Consider the following 19,596-nt stretch of genomic DNA (forward strand, 5'->3'; position numbering starts at 1 on the left):
TCTCCCTCCCTATCCCATCTTGTTTCATGGATTCTTCTCCTACCCACTTAAGCCCCCATGTTGCATCACCACTTCCTCATATCAGGGAGATCATATGATTGATCTTTCTCCGCTTGACTTATTTCGCTAAGCATGATACGCTCTAGTTCCATCCATGTTGTCGCAAATGGCAAGATTTCGTTTCTTTTGATAGCTGCATAGTATTCCGTTGTGTACATATACCACATCTTCTTTATCCAGTCATCTGTTGATGGACATCTAGGTTCTTTCCATAGTTTGGCTATTGTGGAAATTGCTGCTATAAACATTCGGGTGCACGTGCCCCTTTGGATCACTACGTTTGTATCTTTAGGGTAAATACCCAGTAGTGCAATTGCTGGGTCATAGGGCAGTTCTATTTTCAACATTTTGAGGAACCTCTATGCTGTTTTCCAGAGCGGTTGCACCAGCTTGCATTCCCACCAACAGTGTAGGAGGGTTCCCCTTTCTCCGCATCCTCGCCAGCATCTGTCATTTCCTGACTTGTTGATTTTAGCCATTCTGACTGGTGTGAGGTGATATCTCATTGTGGTTTTGATTTGTATTTCCCTGATGCCGAGTGATATGGAGCACTTTTTCATGTGTCTGTTGGCCATCTGGATGTCTTCTTTGCAGAAACGTCTGTTCATGTCCTCTGCCCATTTCTTGATTGGATTATTTGTTCTTTGGGTGTTGAGTTTGTTAAGTTCTTTATAGATTTTGGACACTAGTCCTTTATCTGATATGTCGTTTGCAAATATCTTCTCCCATTCTGTCAGTTGTCTTTTGATTTTGTTAACTGTTTCCTTTGCTGTGCAAAAGCTTTTGATCTTGATGAAATCCCAAAAGTTCATTTTTGCCTTTGCTTCCCTTGCCTTTGGCGATGTTCCTAGGAAGATGTTGCTGCGGCTGAGGTCGAAGAGGTTGCTGCCTGTGTTCTCCTCAAGGATTTTGATGGATTCCTTTCTCACATTGAGGTCCTTCATCCATTTTGAGTCTATTTTTGTGTGTGGTGTAAGGAAATGGTCCAATTTCATTTTTCTGCACGTGGCTGTCCAATTTTCCCAACACCATTTATTAAAGAGGCTGTCTTTTTTCCATTGGACATTCTTTCCTGCTTTGTCAAAGATTAGTTGGCCATAGAGTTGAGGGTCTATTTCTGGGCTCTCTATTCTGTTCCATTGGTCTATGTGTCTGTTTTTGTGCCAGTACCATGCTGTCTTGATGATGACAGCTTTGTAATAAAGCTTGAAGTCCGGAATTGTGATGCCACCAACTTTGGCTTTCTTTTTCAATATCCCTTTGGCTATTCGAGGTCTTTTCTGGTTCCATATAAATTTTAAAATTATTTGTTCCATTTCTTTGAAAAAGATGGATGGTACTTTGATAGGAATTGCATTAAATGTGTAGATTGCTTTAGGTAGCATAGACATTTTCACAATATTTATTCTTCCAATCCAGGAGCATGGAACATTTTTCCATTTCTTTGTGTCTTCCTCAGTTTCTTTCATGAGTACTTTATAGTTTTCTGAGTATAGATTCTTAGCCTCTTTGGTTAGGTTTATTCCTAGGTATCTTATGGTTTGGGGTGCAATTGTAAATGGGATTGACTCCTTAATTTCTCTTTCTTCTGTCTTGTTGTTGGTGTAGAGAAATGCAACTGATTTCTGTGCATTGATCTTATATCCTGATACTTTACTGAATTCCTGTACAAGTTCTAGCAGTTTTGGAGTGGAGTCTTTTGGGTTTTCCACATAGAGTATCATATCATCTGCGAAGAGTGATAATTTGACTTCTTCTTTGCCGATTTGGATGCCTTTAATTTCCTTTTGTTGTCTGATTGCTGAGGCTAGGACTTCTAGTACTATGTTGAATAGCAGTGGTGATAATGGACATCCCTGCTGTGTTCCTGACCTTAGTGGAAAAGCTTTCAGTTTTCTCCATTGAGAATGATATTTGCGGTGGGTTTTTCATAGATGGCTTTGATGATATTGAGGTATGTGCCCTCTATCCCTACACTTTGGATATCATCTATAATTTAACCAGTTGACAAACTGCTTTGCCTGGTAATCCTCAGTATTGGTGAGGACTCAGTGAGGTGGCTGTTCTCGAACATGGCCAATGACGGAGCCAGCAGAAACCCCTCCTCTGCAGAAGAGTTGAAGGCATCTGCCCAGATCACCCACACCACCACACCCTCTCCAACCCACCCCAATGACAATCTACGCTGAGACACACTCAAGTTCTGCAAACTAGGGTTTTCGTTACCTGCAATAGCTCTATAAACCATAAAGCCCAAATAGCCAATGTTACGTAAACCTTTAAGGTATAATTTAAGTATAAATCATGTTTTGAAAGAATATTTCATGATGTGACAAAACGCTTCATTATGTTTATGGAATAAAAAAACATCTCAGACAGATGTCAAACCTATTTTACTAAAGAAAAATAAAAACAAAAAACAAAGTTTAATGCTGAGAAAAAGAAAAGGACTAGCCCTTGGTCAAGGGTCTCCAAGATCTCCTGCCACCTCCCCCAGCCCGGAGGCTGGATGACTGCCCAGGAGAGCTCGGCGCACAGGCACCCTGAGAGCTAGATTCATCCCTGCGAGAAGGCACAGAGCCCTGTCAGCAACAGGGAAAGACGTAAGGTGCAGAGGCCCCGAGGTGGGCGCTCCGGGGTCCTCTCCCTCAGAGTTTCACAGGAAAGTGCACGTGAGTGCTGTCACCAGGAAACTCATTAGAGACCCAGCATCAGGGGTTTCACTGGGGGCCGCACACACGGGCTCCCCGGCCTGGCGCGTACAAGGTTCCAGACTCCCAGGAGGATAGCAGGTCTGCAGGCACAAACCGTGCTCTCTGCACAAGGAGCTCAGACTCCGGGAGCCGCTTTTACCTGTCAGGGTGGTGGGAACCGTCCCAATATGGAAGTTCCAGACACCAGCCAAGGGCCCAGCTTGCAAGTAGGCCTCTTGGAGGACAGAGGACAGCATTCTCTGGCCTGCTGTGGTAGCACTTTTCTGCCCAAGGCCGACTCGGTCCTAGTGCTGATGTCTCCTGCTGAGACTTATTTTCTTCTCTATCTTTCTTATTTCCAAACACTCCCCAATAAACATGTGTTACCTTTACGAGTAGGGAGATGTGTTACACACTTTTAAAAAGCTCTGTTTTGCCTATGTGAATTTTCAGATCACACGCAGGGGAATTCTGATATTCATAAAAGCCGCAAGAAGACAAAGGCCAGTGAGAGAGCAGAGGAGGGCTGGCAAGGATGTGGGAGAGCCACTGTGGGATGGGCTCCTGGGTGACGAGCAGGGACAAAGGTCCTTACCTGTGTCCTCAAGATTTCCAGCTTCACCCCCAACCAAATAAGCCAGACAGTCACACTTCATCTCTGACATGGTGAAGAGCAGACACTGTCTTGATTTTAATGCAAAACCTCTATTCTAAGCATTCCCAGAAGATCACACAATGGCTCTTGCCAAGACGGGTTAATTTCTTTTAAAGCCACTGGACTGGAAGACTGTGAAATCTTCTTACCTGTGCCTCCTTCTGACGATCCTCACCAAAGAAAGAATTTCAGAAGAATCTGAGAGGTAAAAAAAAAATAATAAATAGATAAATAAATAAATAAATAAATAAATTGTATGAACTGGAAATACATAACCCAGAATTCAATTCCAGACTCTACAACATCATTTCCTTATGTGTAACAGGGGAGGGAAAACACTCTGCCTCCCCATTTTAAGGGTCAGGTGAGAAAATAGATATACAAGAATGTTAATGATAAGATGCTAATATCAGAAAAACCCCTCGTGTCATCATTCCACAAATGCCTACTATGTGCCGGCTATTAGGTCAGGCCTGGGCAATACAGTGTAAATAAGACAGACACTGCCCCATAGAGCTCAGAGGGCAGGTGGCCCCCTCGAAGATGAGATCATAAGGTATGGGGGTGACACGAGGCAGCCTTTCAGCAGGGGCTCAGAGAAGGCCTCTGGCATGGAGGTTTGGCTTGCCACTCCAGAACTACCACACAAGAGCTCTGTGACCTTGGGCAAGCTGATTCAGTTTCGCTGAGCCTCAGTTTCCTTATCTGTAAGGCAAAGATCCAAATAACATAGAGATTTGAAACAGCATTCGAGAATTTCCATGATGCACATGTGTCTTGCTCTCCGGCTTTGAGAATTGCTTCGCTGTCCTTTGGCAGCGGAGGCAGAACCCAGACAGAACTCTCGGGAGCCGAAAGCAGAGTGTTTGCTCCTCGGCAGGGTTAAACGAACAGGAGATCATTCCACAAAATTACCATTACGCGTCTCAAAAAGGAAGTGTGACTTTCATAGAAAAATCTGTTCCATTTGGGAGAAAGGTCCATGAAAGCCACAAAAGCATAATATGGTCATACAACAACAATTAAATTCATCTGTCACAGAGTGAAACCCCAAATCCCTCGGGGACACAGCTGCTTTCTGAGCTGAAATTAAACTCCAGCTGAGAAACAGGTCAACTCTCTAAAATATTCTTTTGCAAACATCTTAAGTAAAAATTCCTTTAGTTTGCTTGTCATTTTCCAGATGCAATACCTCTGCTGGCCTTACTTGGGTTTCAGCAGTCCTTAACCATGGCCCGGACACCAAGGCAGCCATTGTGGCGACAACACAGAGGGGCGAGCTCACACGGAGGAAGCGACAGCCGCTCAGTCACAGTCTGAAAGCAGCATACTGATTGCTATCATCTATTTCAGTTTTGGCTCTAACTAGCTTGAATGAAAAAAAAAAAAAAAAAAAAGAACCCAGCACACTAACATATCCCATTTCTAGAAGGAAGTGATCAGATGTGAACATTACATGGAGTGCAGAGTGGGCCGGGGGCGGGTGGCTGTCAGGCGGGGGCGATCCCTGCAGGGCAAGAGCTCATTCACAGGGGTTAAAATAACACGCATACCACAGAGAGGTGGAGGAGGCCTCCAGGCACAGGGCCAACCAGGGGGCTTTAGGAACGTATCTGGAGGAAAGAACCGAGGGCGGGACATCAAAAGGGTCCAAACTGGACAGAAATGCCCCAAGAACTGCTCCAGAGCCCGGTGGAGCAGCAAGGAAGACACGCGGCCACCTTAACTCAGTCCGTGACCTTGGTAAAGCCTCTTTCTCTATTTACTTTTTATTTTTAAAATTGAGGTGTGATTGACACACTGCATCATGTGAGTTTTGGGTGTCTAACACAATTTATATAACATATCTGTATCTCGCCAACGATCACCACGATGAATCGAGGCAACATCCCTTACCGCACATAGTCACAAGATGGCCTGTCCTTGCGAGAAGCTCTTTTAAGATCTACTCTCAGCGGCTCTCAAATATGCAAAACAGTATTATTAACTCAGTCACCATGCCGTACCTGAGAGCCCTGGGTTAAGTCCCTGATCTGCTGTAAGCCCCACTAAAGTCACTGGGGAAAACAAGAGATGTGAAACCCACCCAGCTTCCACACCGAATCGCCGAGGGGATAAAATGAGATGTTAAACTTCTTTGTGAACCATGAGGCAAAACACAAACGTAAGAAGTCATTACCACCATTCATATCCACCACGTAAAACAGAGTTCCTCCCACCTTGTCCCGACCAAGAGCACCATGAGTGCGGGCGATCGCACTGGGCAACCTTGGGGGGGGCCCTGGGCAGCCCTGGACTTGAGCTGTACCCCTCCTCCAAGGGGTCAGGAAGCGCTCTCAGAGAGAGAACCAAACCAATGTATGAGACCACACTTTCTCCGACGGGCCTGAGCCCATCCCAACTCAGCACAGCGAAGCCATCGGGTGTTGTTGCCCGCTAACTCAGAAGCGGGAGCCTGTACATTTCCACAGCAGAGGCCAAAGGTTGTTCAACGTCCCATGATGATGGCAAATATCCTCGGCCTAAACCACAGGAATCACATGAAGCTAGAATCCCTGAAAAAGGTACTCACAGAAGAGAGTCAGTGAATTCTGCTCCCAATACATCACGTGTAGCGCTCGGTCCTCTGCCTCCTCCTGGCTGACTCCACTGATGCTTGGACCTTACCCAGGCATTCGCCACCAACACAGAACACGAAGACGCCTGCGTGCCCCTACGGAACAGACCACCAACATTTCTCCCGGGGCATTCCCCAAAACCAGGCCACAAAATCCCAGTAAATGTAGGTCAACAACTCCCCGGTTGCCATGTTCTTTCTCTACTCCCCAGGAAGATGGGTTGAGATGATGGGTCTTGAAGTCGGAACTACAAAAGGCCATAAGTGTCATCTAACCCAATCTTCCTGCCCCAGCACAGCATCTCAACACCCAGACAGTAGCCAGGGCAGAAGAGCCAAAGCCAAAACCCACTGGCCCAAACTCGGACCCAGAGCTCCTGTAGCAATGTTGCTCTGATTTTCATTTTCCTCATGAAGGAAGATAAAGCAAGGCCTAGGCAAAGCCATTCCATCCACATAAGGTCATTCAAGAGTCTATTTCGCACATATGTGGGCACTTCCCACCAACTGTACAAGCATGGATATACAGAGTCAATCTAGCTGTGTTTCAACTCACTGTCTGTGTTCATAAAGCACAAACTGGTCGGTGGTCCCAGGTGTGTACAGGGTACCCCTCCATCATCACACTCACCCATTTATCCTGCAGCCACATGTCTGTCCACTGCCCTAGACCTCACCTCCATGAGAGCAGGGATCAGCTATAATTACCTCTATGCCCAACGCCCAGCCTATAAGACACCCAGTAAGCGATGAATGAACTAAGGTAACTATTCAAACATTTTAATTATTTTTAAAGATTTTATTTATTTGTTTGACAGAGAGAGAGAGAGTGAGAGAGGGAACATAGGTAGGGGGAGTGGGAGAGGGAGAAGCAGGCTTTCCACTGACCAGGGGCTCAAACCCAGGACCCTGGAACCATGACCTGAGCTGAAGGCAGAGGCTTAACGGACTGAGCCACCCAGGTGCCCCTACTCAAACATTTTATATCCGCATTAACAATGTGGATACGGATTTCATACCACACAACTTAAACCTTAACTTGTGGACTTATCCTGTGTTCTCCTAGATTTCATTTGCTAAGTATCCAGTGAGCACCTAATATGTGCTGGACATTGCTGAGTGCAGATGGCCTCGCTGTGCCTGGAGCCAGAGTCCCTGTTCAGATGGACCTTGGAGTCCGATGGGTAACAGAAGAAGAGACAAGGCTTGGTGGGAGAGCTGAGGAGAATGAGCCCTGGCCACTGAAGGATGACTCACTGGGTCTGTGGCTGGTGGGCAGATAACGCACACTTCCTACAGCGTGCGATCACGTCCCCTCGGCAGCTAACAAAGCCGCAGTGCGATGACCCCCTGCACGCCAGACGTCACCACGGAGCCGGGTTCAGGAGAAGAAACCAAAGAAACAAATAAACCTCCAGGACTGTGCATGAATACAGACTGAAACCAGCTTTTTTGGGGGCAACGTTCCAATCAGGAAATCCCCTGGCCACACTGGCTTGAAATTCAAGGTACTCTCGAGGCCAATATTCAAGTGATGAATTAACCCTACCAGTTAAGACCAAAGACATCTTTGATTCAAGGGCTACAGATGAATTATCTTGGGCAAATTTATTAGCTCTGAGTATTTCCATTAAGAAAATTGTGAAAATTACCGAGCACTTATCATGTGCTAGGAACAGGCAAGCAAGCTACACGCTTTAAAGATACATTTGTATTTAAACCTTAGAACAATCCTGGAAGATGACAATGGCTCCTCTCATCCCATTTCATAGATGAAGAAAGCGAGATTTACACAAGTTCTAAAACTTGCCGGAGGTTACACAGCAGGCAGAACCCAGGCAGCCCGCCTCCACAGCCCTGCCCGAAGAGGCGGTATTTACAAGCTGTCCAGCAGAAAGCCCATACAATTGGCTACAAGAAATACACAGACCATTTCACACCCAAAATCGTCTTGGGCCAATCAGACCAGATTGGCTTTAGTTCTGCAAAACTAACTGCCAAACGATTCCAAAAAGAGAAAGCAGACTGGGTAGACATTGGAATAAACTCAAAAGCGGGTAGACATTTGCAGGGTATGGCATTATTGGCACAATATTCGTCACTCGCCCCGCAGTACCCAAAGCCGGTGTAAGCTGGTGAAAGCAGGAGGGTCTCATGCTGCCTGGAGCTCCCACTCACCTTGGACTCAGGTTCATAACCTTTACGGTCCATCAGAATCTCCTGGGCAGCTTCTCACACCTACCGGTTCCCGGGCTCCATTCCTGGAGATCCTATCTGAATATTGTGCAATGAGCATGCCTGCTCTTCCCAGAGCCCCCGCCCAGCCCCAGACGTACTCCAGGGTTGGGAACCGCCACTTGCACCCTCAGCTCTGTTGGCCAAACGCTCGCTGGGACTCTAAGCACTAGGGATCCAGGCTGGGTAAGAGAAGTCACCAACTACCCGACCACCCCTAAAAGTATTTACAGTCTACTCTGCTTTTAGGATAAAGAAACTAAGGTTGGAGATTTATTCCAGTTCAAATCAAAGAAACCCCCAGTGAAAAAGTGTTCTCATACAGGTTTATGTACAAACGACTTCCTTGGTCCTCCCCGTCAGCAGCTGGAGGCTTAACTAACTGAGCCGTGAGAAGCCTGCAGAGATGAGAAATTCAGGTCATGGCTGTTCGCCACATTCCACGTGCACCCGTCCCCAGAAGGAGGTCTCAGCTACGTGGTAGATTTACCATTTTACCAATCAGAGAAACGGAAAAGCAGGGTGCAGCCTGGAGTCAAGGGGCTGGGGACTCTGACCCGGGCCCCAGAGCGATGTCCTGTCAGGCATAGCCCACCTCTTCCCCAGTCCTGGTCTGGCTACCAGCAGATGACAGGGAAAGCATGCATGCAGGTGTCACTGTAGGCTCCAGGCTCTAACAGGGATAAATGGGATTTCTGCCACCAACCAGGTAAGAAACCCAAGTCCCTTTCCCCATTCCTTAGAATCTGAATTGGGAGCAGAGAGCACAGCAATCATCCGACCAGGTGGACAGGGCACAGAACACATGGGACAGGTGAGGGGCGGGATCAGGAGTGCCGCGGCCGGAGGCTCCCTTGTCCACCCACTCACACGTACCCCAGATGGCTGTCCTATCCTGGCAGCTGTCACAGGCTGTTCTGAGGTCCTGAAGGTCACAAACGCACAGGGCTACCGTGGTCTGTCGGTCTGGAACAGATCTTGGACTTGTCCTTCTGCTCACTTCTGTGGGCACATGGGTTCGGATGGGCATTGGCAAGTTACAACGGAGAGACTCCCCTCGGTTCCTCCCCCAGGAGTGCAGACTGGATGTCAGTGGTGAGGACAGCTTTCTTCTCCATCTCTCACTGCGCGTTCCTGTCCCTAAAGCACTCAGGCCATGCCAGCAAATGTAGGCAGGAAGGAGCCTCCTCTCTCTATGCCAACGTGGAGGGGTGGGGGAAGGTTCCCCTGGGGCAGCTCTAACTCAGCAATAAAACAGAACACCCCTCCCCCCATGACACAGGATGTACGACACAGGGGCTCCCTGGTATCACCAGCCGGAACCACAGACATGCTTCAGAGTTTCATACAATTATTCCCGAAGAACTGTTTGCACAGCATCACTCCCATGTCTGTGATGTTTACGGGCAGCCAAGCCTCGCTACCATGCACCGCGTACGCACCTCTCAGCACCCTGGTGTGATACGGTATGTTTCATTATACCCATTGTCTAGCTGGTGACAGCAAAACTCATAGCAACTCAGTGACTGTCCCCAGGATGCCCAGCTAGTGTTAGACCTGGGGCATGAGGCCTGGAATCCAGAACTGATCTCGTTGCCACCGTCCTGCACGGTCCTTCTGGGGATGCTCGCCAGCTCGCAGGAGCACAGAAAGCGGGTCTGTCCTCCAAAGCCCTCACAATGCGAGGACAAGGGGGGGACCAGCTTCCGATGAAGAGAACATGCATACTCACGAAGGTCACACGGGACCATGCAGTCCATCTGTGCTTTGGAAAGAGGCTTCTAACGGCCGTGTGGAGAGGGACATGTGTGAGGTGCTCTCTGACCAGACAGAGAAAGGGGCTCTGGAGGTGCACAGTAGAGAGGCTTGGTCACCCATAGAGCATCACGGACATGTGTAACTGCTCAACAGCACTAGGTTGAGGCACTAAGCCAGAACTGTAAGGGTGAGACAGGACTGAGCAGACAAGCCCTCGAGAGCAAGGTGCGTGAAGTCTGGTTAGACAGCCAGAGGGAGGGGAACGAGGAGGGCGCATCTAGTCTGAAGGACTGATGAGTAAGGATGTCATTACCCAAGTAAAAACTGGGCAGGAAAAGCAGACTTGGAAGAGAAATGTGTGTATGTTTTATTTGAGAAGCCCAGGCACCCCACGGTGAGGATCGCTGAACCATCCTGGATTTCCAGAGTCTAGCACAGACACACACGAGGGGACATCTGCAGAAGTGACAACAGGAGGAAGGAAAGGAAAGGAAACTGGGCAGAAATGACCACTGGGTTGCTGATCTGGATCCTGGAGGTAGAGACAGAAACCAGGTGCTCATCCACAACGGTTCTCCATTCATGGACTCAATGGGCCAACAGCTAGCTGAGAGCCCAAGTGTGCCAGATGCTGGGTCAGAGCCCTCAATACTCGGAAGATCCAAGGGAACAGAGTTGGCATGTGGTGCAAATGAGTAGGCAATCCAAGAATCAAGACAGACACGAGGACTGCGAGGGAACAGCAGAAACAGAGGCTGACGTGTGTTCGCGTTTCCCAGTTTTCCCAGTACCCCGCGCACAGCTCATGCATCACCATGATGGCCTGGCACCTCCCACCCTCCAGAATCATTCAGAGGGCTTACCAGACCAAAAAATCCCGATTCCAAAGGTGGGGGCATTTCCAATGTTTCCGGGTGACAGTGGTGTGTGGCCAGAGGACCACGCTGGGGGACGAGGGAGGGGACAGAGGCAGGGCAAGCACCAGGCAAGGTATTAACGATGCCTGGGGGCTGGTTCTGCTTCTGGACACTATCTCGGTACCTGACCTTGACCAAGACACATGAAGTCTCCAAGCCTGGAATTCCTGATGCCAAAATGAGGACAAGCACAGCCATGACCATGCTCAGAAGGAAAGAACAAATGAAGGTGTGGTGAAGGAAACACCACTGTATTTTAAAAATTTACCTTTACGGTAATCTTCGAAGGACGAGTTTTAGGCGATTCATCTGTGTGTTTTTCTGCATCATTTGACTTCTTTACGACGTGCATGTAACAGGTTTTACAAGAACATAAATAATTTTTTCAGAAGCAAAAAAGGTTCCCATTTCACTTCTCTAGGAGAGTTTTCCAGTGGGTGATAAAAACAAGCAAATGCCTCACAACCAGCTTCTTTTTCATAATTAAACTTTTTATTTCAGTATAACTGTAGCTTTACGACAAATATGGAAGAATTTCATGTACTCTTTGCCCAATCTCTCCCAATGGTCATGTCCTTGCAGAAGCACAGAACAATGTCATATCAGGATCCTCACACGGACACAGGCAAGATACAGAACATTCTGCCACCACCGGCATTCCTCCGCCGCCACCGTGGCCCCCTTAGAGTCATGCCTACCTACTTCCCGCCTCCTATGCCCTGACCTTACTCTGTCCTCCATTTCTGTAATTCTGTCGCCTCAAGAACATCCCATAAACAGAACCCAAAAGCACAAACTCTCTGGGATTGCCTCTTTCTCCTTCAGTTTAATTCTCCAGAGCTCCACCGGGTCATGGCGTGTCCGTAATCTGCTCCTTCTCACCGCGGAGTCATGTCCCATGCAGCGGCTGCTGCCACTGTTCAGGCAGATGCCCCTCAGAGGATGCCTGGGTGTTCCCAGGTTCCGGCTCTCCAGCCAGAAAGCTGCCAGGAACATTCATGTGCAGGGTCCTACGTGGACACAGGCCTTCATTTCTCCGAGATATACGCCCAGGAGCACATGTGCTGAGTCACAGGATGGTTGCGTGTTCAGTTTTCTAAGAAACTGCCCCCCGGTTTTCCAGTGTGGGGGTCCCCTCCTCTGCTCCCAGCTACCACGTACAAGGGGCCCAGTTTCTCTGCACCCTCGCCAGCGCTTGGTGGTGTCACTGTGTCTTACTTGGGCCACTCTCCTAGACCTGCAGGGACCTGTCATCAGGGTTAGAGTCACACTCCCCTAATGGCCGGTGAAACTAAATGATGTTCGTGGGCTCCCCAGTCACTCGCTCATTGTCTGCGATGAACGATCCTTCCGTGTCCTTGACCCGCTTCCTAATTGCATTGTTTGTGTGACTGCTTTTGAGAATTTTTTTACACATTCCAGACATAAGCCCTGAATCTCAAAGGTTTCAGGGTTTTCCTTCTCCAAGTTTTATAGCCTTACATCCTGCGTTTAAGTCCACGATGCACTCTGAGTGGACTTTTGTTTACGGTGAGACTTGGGTCCAGGCTTCTTGGGTTGCCCATGGATGTCCGAGGGCTCCTGGCAACGAGATCTGCTTTGTGACGGGGAGAGAAGCAGGCCAGCACACACCCGCCTCACAGGCAAGTCTTGTTTTGTGAAATTGTAATTCCAGTTCTATACTGGACAATGTAAAATGTCCAGCTTCAAGGTTTGAAAATCACAGCTCTGAGTATTCTTACTGTAAAACTCCTATTTCTGCCTATAGGGTCAGATACTATGGTCAGTATCACAAATAAGCCTAAACAACAATCTAAAACATATAATAAGAAAAACAATTAGCACGTGTGTCTACTGATTAGGATCTTATTTACCAACTATTGGAGGAAGAAAGGCCGTGACTGCAGGCAGCTGAGATGGGACAGAAAACACGTGTGCTTCTGTCTACTGTCAGACATTAGGGTGGAAATTTAGACATTAAATATACAAATACTTCACGTTCACTGAAGGCAGGATCGTGTTGTTCAAACTAACATCTAGGGTCAATGACAAAGATATGAAAAGGTGGCCACTTTATGGCCATTCCTGCCCAAGTTCGGCTTTCTGACCTCCAGGAGTTAAGAGCCCATGGAATCCAGGCATCTGTCTGAGTCAGAACATTGGTGCTTGGTTCTGCTTCGCCACTTTCCAGCTGTGCGACTTAGGGAGGATCCCTCAACCGCATGGAGCTAACCACCCTCGTCATTCATGGGGGATAAACACCACCTCTCTCAGCCAGTGAAGCTGAAAGCAAATGCTTGCCCAGCTGCCTCCCCGGGGCCCGGCACACAGTAACCCCCTCCATCAGAGGGGCTAGCCTCAGTATCACATGGAAGTAAAAGCTTTCTTTTTCACTTCCCCAGCCTCTGCCTGCATGCCATCAGCAGAGAACATCGAAGAGAGAGAAGGGAAAACACTTGCTCAATTTTAAAAAAGAAATGTTTAAAACAAAACACAGCAGGGGGAGGGGAGGCGAGAGATTCCCTGACTGCCCTCATTACCCACCCCCTCCCCAGGGTGACCATCAGACCCCACGGGAGGGGGCGGGGTAGGAAGCATCTCCTCTGCTCAGAATGGCCTCTCTCCAGGTGTTCAGAAACCACCAACACCTTGAGATGGGCTGGCAGTGTGCTTGGGGTAGGACAGCTCCAACTTCCTTAAAGAAACCACAGCACAGAAAGTGACCCACATAGGAGGTACCGACTGCTATAAATACTTGGTGGCAAACGCTGATGTCATGCTTTCTCTACAGGAGACACCCAAATAAAACTCGCCCAAACAGGAGAGAGGCGTTCAGCAGGCACCCAGAGCGGTGACCACACATCTGATACTGCTCTGCTGCCGCAGCCCTTACGACCTCGCCACAGTGACCTCCAGCACCTGGCCCCAGTGCTCTGTGCCCCTCCCACATCTTGTGAAACTTTCCTACCGTGCTGGTGTCATGTGTGTGCCAACCATCACACTCCAGATCCCTGCTGCCCCGACCCGCAGCCCTGCATCCGAACTCAGGACCGAGTGAAACGTCTGTTTGCAAGTGGGAATGAGCAGAAGAGTCTGACCTACCACAGCCAGCGGCAAACTCTCACAGCTGCTCAGAGGCAGTCTAGTTCCGGGTGACCCCCCCTCCCATACAGAACTAGAAAGGTGTTAGCACTGACCTTGACTCGGGTGGTTTGAAACAAGGGCCACTCAGTGTCAGACAAGCCATTATAAAACCCAAACCAGATCTCAGAAAAATTGTACAAGAAGTGGACAGTGTGTAGTGAAAAGGGCTATCCCAAAGGCCACCCAGACACCTCCTCTCTGTGCCCCTTACCCCCCAGAAGACCTCCGGGCACCTGGTGGTCTCTTGTCTACCCTGTCCCAAACACACTTTCAGGAAAAGCAACTTGAATGGCACCCCACCCAGAATGTGATCAATCAATGATTCGTGCAGTGAGTAAATGTCCTGTCACTTCAACTCAACAGGAATCCTTTCGAATGTGTCATCCCTCTTGGAAACAATGCTGGGAGCTAGAGCGGGAGGTTTCTCTCTATGACCGTTGTCTCATTTGTAAAAGGATAAATGCAAACAGCACCCGCACTCACCCATAGGGCTGGTGTGGAAAATCACGTGACCCGGTTCGAGAACCGAGCCTAGCATAAAGGACAGGGCATGTTCGAATGCTCAGGAAAGTTCAGTTATCCTTAGCTACGATTACCCAGCACTCCACAGGCAAAGAGCCAGTTAGATCCACATGGATCATCACAGAAGGATGTCTCTCTGTACCACTGGGGTACGGGTGTGAGCAGTGTGTATCAAATACTATTTATTTTAAAAAAATACCTTCAAAAGGTACATTTCTATTTGTGTGTACCCTGGAAAAGATCCGGATGGAAACACACCAAATACTAATAGTCGCTGCTCCCAAAGACAGTGAGTAAATAATCATTCGCCTTTTGCTTTTTGTCTCACTTAATGACTGAATTATTTCCCGTGGGCATCTCTTCCTTCTGTAGAGTTTTTTGGAGGAACTCACTGCCACTTTTCTGGAGAAGCCGGTGCATCAGCAGGGCAAAGAGAAGATGAAGCAGATGGACCTGAAGTTGACCCAGGCTTGGCATGCACGTGTGCACCACGGGCCCAACTCCTATGCAAACAGTCCACCGTCCCTCCACCGTCTCTCTTGTGGCCTCACCGAAGACTTGGAGATTGACATTGTTCTAAGCAACCTCATACTTTTTGCATGGGTCTTCCTCAGAACAGTGGGGAGGTCTGGGGCCACCCACCACTCTGAGGGACTTTGCACCAGCCTTCCAAACTCCTCCAGGGTACACACCTGCCCAGCGCCACTAGCTCGCCCCTCTGTGTCTGAAATTGGATCGCAATGTCATTCCCGCCACACTCGGTAAAGTGCAGACAACAGAACAGTAATAACTATGCTGGAAGTTACCTTAGAACACATGCCATCGCCATTCTGCTTACAAAGACACGGATCCGGGAAGGGACAGGACACGCCTTTGCTAACTCACGAGTTAGCGCTAGAAGTGGGGCAGAGCCAGGTCTCCTGACTCCCAGATGAGTACGGGTGTGCAGTCCCACCACAACTATGTGTGTGTGTGTGTGTGTGTGTGTGTTTAATATTTTTTTGAGAGAGAAAGAGAGACAGTGAGAGAGAGCATGAGAGGGGAGAAGGTCAGAGGGAGAAGCAGACTCCCCATGGAGCTGGGAGCCCCATGCAGGGCTCAATTCCGGGACTCCAGGATCATGACCTGAGCCGAAGGCAGTCACTTAACCAACTGAGCCACCCAGGTGCTCCAACTATTTGTGTGTTTTGCGGGCCTTGAAAGTCCTCCCGGATACAGAGGGTAAGCACAACATCTCTGGGACTGCCTGGCCCAGAGTCCTGAATGCCCAGGAAAAAACGGTGAAGTTCCATGACTTATTAAGACGATCTGTCCGAAAAAGAATGTAGCTGATGGGGAAGGGAGTGTACACAGATTATAATTAGTTCAGTGAGCAGAACAAACCAAAAAAATCTAAAACAATCCACCTGAGTAGAAAACTTAAGTCCAATAAACAAATTCAAGAGAGATCTATAACACTGGAAACACGATTGCTAAAACACAGAGCTATCAGAGAAGAGTGCGCACAAGTTAAGTACGGATCTAAAATGTCCATACTTTGGGAATAGGAGGGTTATTTGGAATTTGTCAGAAAGTCTCTTTGAAACAGTATTATTTAATTCCTACCAAAAAAAAAATAAGTAAATGTCCATTTACACACATATACACATAGTAAGTTTGTATATGAATTATATTGTTCAGTTCATATACTGGGAAGCTGGACAATATCAGAATTGTTATGCACAATATTTTGGACAAAATTCATAGCATGCTAGGCAATGGTCCGTATCTGGGGGCAAAACCAAGGGGCTTTACAGGCAGATTTTAGGCTGTCACTAGACTGGATAAAAGAAAGAAGGAAAAAGAGAATTTAATCATCAAGGGAGCAAATTTAATTGCTCAACTGTACTTGCTTCCCAAAACAATCTTGTAAGTCACTTGGAAAATATAATTAACTGAACACCGACAGCTGCTACAAGTTGAACCTATTCCTAACAAGGTTCCCTTTCGCTTACCAAGAAGCCGGAACCCCTCAAATGAATGGCCTAGACTTCACTCTTAGAATCAATCTGTATCAAAGGTTTGAGAAGTCAAGACAATTTTTTCTTAAAGAATTTATTTGAGAAAGAGAGAGAGAGAGAGAACAAGCAAGAGAGCATGAGGTGGGTGAAGGACAGAAAGAGAGGGAGAAGCAGACTTCCTCCTGAACCAGGAACCCAGGACGTGGGATCCCAGGACCCTGGGGATCATGACCTGAGCCGAAGGCAGATGCTTCACCGACTAACCCAGCCAGGCACCCCAAGAAGTCAAGACAATTTAGATATGTTTTGAGATTTAAAATCAGAAGAACCTACTAATGTTATTTTACCATCTGCACTGTCTTTTGAGGACTGTCTAGTCTCAATAAAAAATTCTCTTACTCTGAAAATCCCCTTTGTGTGTGCGTGCGTGCGCGCGCACGCGAAAAAATTCTCTTACTCTGAAAATCCCCTCTATGCGGGCGTGCGTGCGCGCGCACACACACACGGCCTGTAATTCCAGGAGAAGGAGTAAAGAGTACATACTTATTAATTTGTCAATGGCAATGTATATTTTATGCCAGCTTGCCTCCAAAGAAAACACATTTTGAAATTTAAAAGGCTAAATTCAGGTCATGGCTTAGCCAGCTCTAGCAGACCAGGCAAATTCCCTAACTGCTCTTAGCTTCGGTCCCCTACTTTTTAAAATAGGCCTATTTTTTAAAAAAATCTATCTATTAGATTGTCAAAGAACAACCTGAGGACTTACCATGTTGTCGAGGGGAAGGAAATGGGCACCTTAGACACTGACAGGGAGAGGATTAAACTGACCAGCCCTAATGAACGGGAACCTAGCATTGCCCAATCAGAATTTCGGCAGCCTGGCTTCTAGAACCATCTCGCTAACATACTCACGCATAACACAGGGGTTATGTACAACGCAGCATGGCTTCTTGTTCCAACAGACTGGGAACAACCTCAACATCGAATAATAGTGTTCACACTACACCAATCTCTGTTTTTTAAAGCAGACAAAATTATCCATAAATTGACCGTGCTCAGAAAACCCTCAAGGATGCAAACGCAGGGACGCCTGGGTGGCGCAGTTGGTTAAACGACTGCCTCCGGCTCAGGGCGTGATCCTGGAGTCCCAGGATCGAGTCCCACATCGGGCTCCCAGCTCCATGGGGAGTCTGCTTCTCCCTCTGACCTTCTCCTCGCTCATGCTCTCTCTCACTGTCTCTCTCTCTCAAGTAAATAAAATAAAAAAATCTTAAAAAAAAAAAAAAAAAAAAAAAAAGGATGCAAACGCAGCCGGTCATGTGCCTACGGGAGACCCCGTTCACTCTCAAGCACCCTTTGAATGTTACTGTACTGCTCAGGTCACATGGTCAAAATCCAGGACCAAAGCAAACATTTCTAACCTGACTATACAAGAAATAAGGTACCTAGGAAGAGCTAACCCACAGTTCACGTGTTAATTCAAGATTTCAGAGTTGTAAGGACACCGGTGCAATTTTAACAAGAATGTTGGGAGGGGGTGGTGGAGAGGGAGGACTTCACATCTCGAAGGATGGGCAAGGTTGGAAGAGGCAGGAGAGTGTGCATCCTACGTGTAGCTCTTACACTGGGCTTCAGAGACAGGCTCACATGACCAGCTGGAGGGCAAGGTTGGCGACAGTGAGAGACAGATGAGCCCAAACCTGTAGATGGTGCCTAGATCATGAAGGCCTTAAATGCCAAGCCAAGGAAACTGCCCTCTCTTAACAACGGAAAATCACAAAAGGGGTTTGTACAGATGAGGAATGTTAAAAGCAGGACACCATGCATAATTTATTCCTGATGTGGGGTAGGGTGCAGAGGGGTGAAGAAGCTATCCTAATACAGACAGGACGTCATTGGGAGGACCTGAGCGATGATGGTACTAGGCCTGGGATCACCGTGCTGTCTCCATCTACAAAATCCCATGCATTTATTTTACTAGCACACAGAACTTCTATACAGATGACAGTAGTCTAAACCATGTCTATATTCATCATCTCGGGCCATAAACAACAGAAGTTGATTTCTCCCAGTTCAGGAGGCTGGAAGTCCAAGATCTCGGTGCCCGTCGATGCGGCTCCTGCAGAGAGCTCTACCCCTGGCTCGCAGACAGCCACCTTCTCACGGTGTGTCCACACGGTGCAGACCGCACACAAGCTCTCTGCTGAAGCTGGAAGGCCCATAACAGTGTCCTGTCAATCACGCCGAATCAGTAAATGAATGAATAGGAAAAACGGCAATCTGTATGTCACCAAGTCCCTATTGTTTACATTTATAACATGTAAAGGCCAACTTAAAATTTCTGTGCTAAAGAAGACATCCAGATGGCCAACAGACACATGAAAAAGTGCTCCATATCACTCGGCATCAGGGAAATACAAATCAAAACCACAATGAGATATCACCTCACACCAGTCAGAATGGCTAAAATCAACAAGTCAGGAAATGACAGATGCTGGCGAGGATGCGGAGAAAGGGGAACCCTCCTACACTGTTGGTGGGAATGCAAGCTGGTGCAACCACTCTGGAAAACAGCATGGAGGTTCCTCAAAATGTTGAAAATAGAACTGCCCTATGACCCAGCAATTGCACTACTGGGTATTTACCCTAAAGATACAAACGTAGTGATCCAAAGGGGCACGTGCACCCGAATGTTTATAGCAGCAATGTCCACAATAGCCAAACTATGGAAAGAACCTAGATGTCCATCAACAGATGAATGGATCAAGAAGATGTGGTATATATACACAATGGAATACTATGCAGCCATCAAAAGAAACGAAATCTTGCCATTTGCGACAACATGGATGGAACTAGAGCGTATCATGCTTAGCGAAATAAGTCAAGCGGAGAAAGACAAATATCATATGATCTCCCTGATATGAGGAAGTAGTGATGCAACTTGGGGGCTTAAGTGGGTAGGAGAAGAATCCATGAAACAAGATGGGATAGGGAG

At 47.6% G+C, this 19,596-nt stretch overlaps 1 protein-coding gene across 3 annotated transcripts in view; it reads right to left on the bottom strand.

Annotated features, from left to right (window-relative positions):
- The window catches only part of AFAP1 (actin filament associated protein 1), a 136,715-nt gene that overhangs the window by 103,098 nt on the left and 14,021 nt on the right, over positions 1-19,596 (bottom strand). For all 3 annotated transcript variants that reach the window (XM_044267850.1, XM_044267846.1, XM_044267851.1), the window contains exon 2: positions 3,558-3,606. The gene's annotated coding sequence lies outside the window, so the exon portion shown is untranslated. The remainder of the gene's footprint in view (positions 1-3,557; positions 3,607-19,596) is intronic.

Source organism: Neovison vison, chromosome 11 (genome assembly GCF_020171115.1).
Source record: "Neovison vison isolate M4711 chromosome 11, ASM_NN_V1, whole genome shotgun sequence".
NCBI lineage: Eukaryota > Metazoa > Chordata > Mammalia > Carnivora > Mustelidae > Neogale > Neogale vison.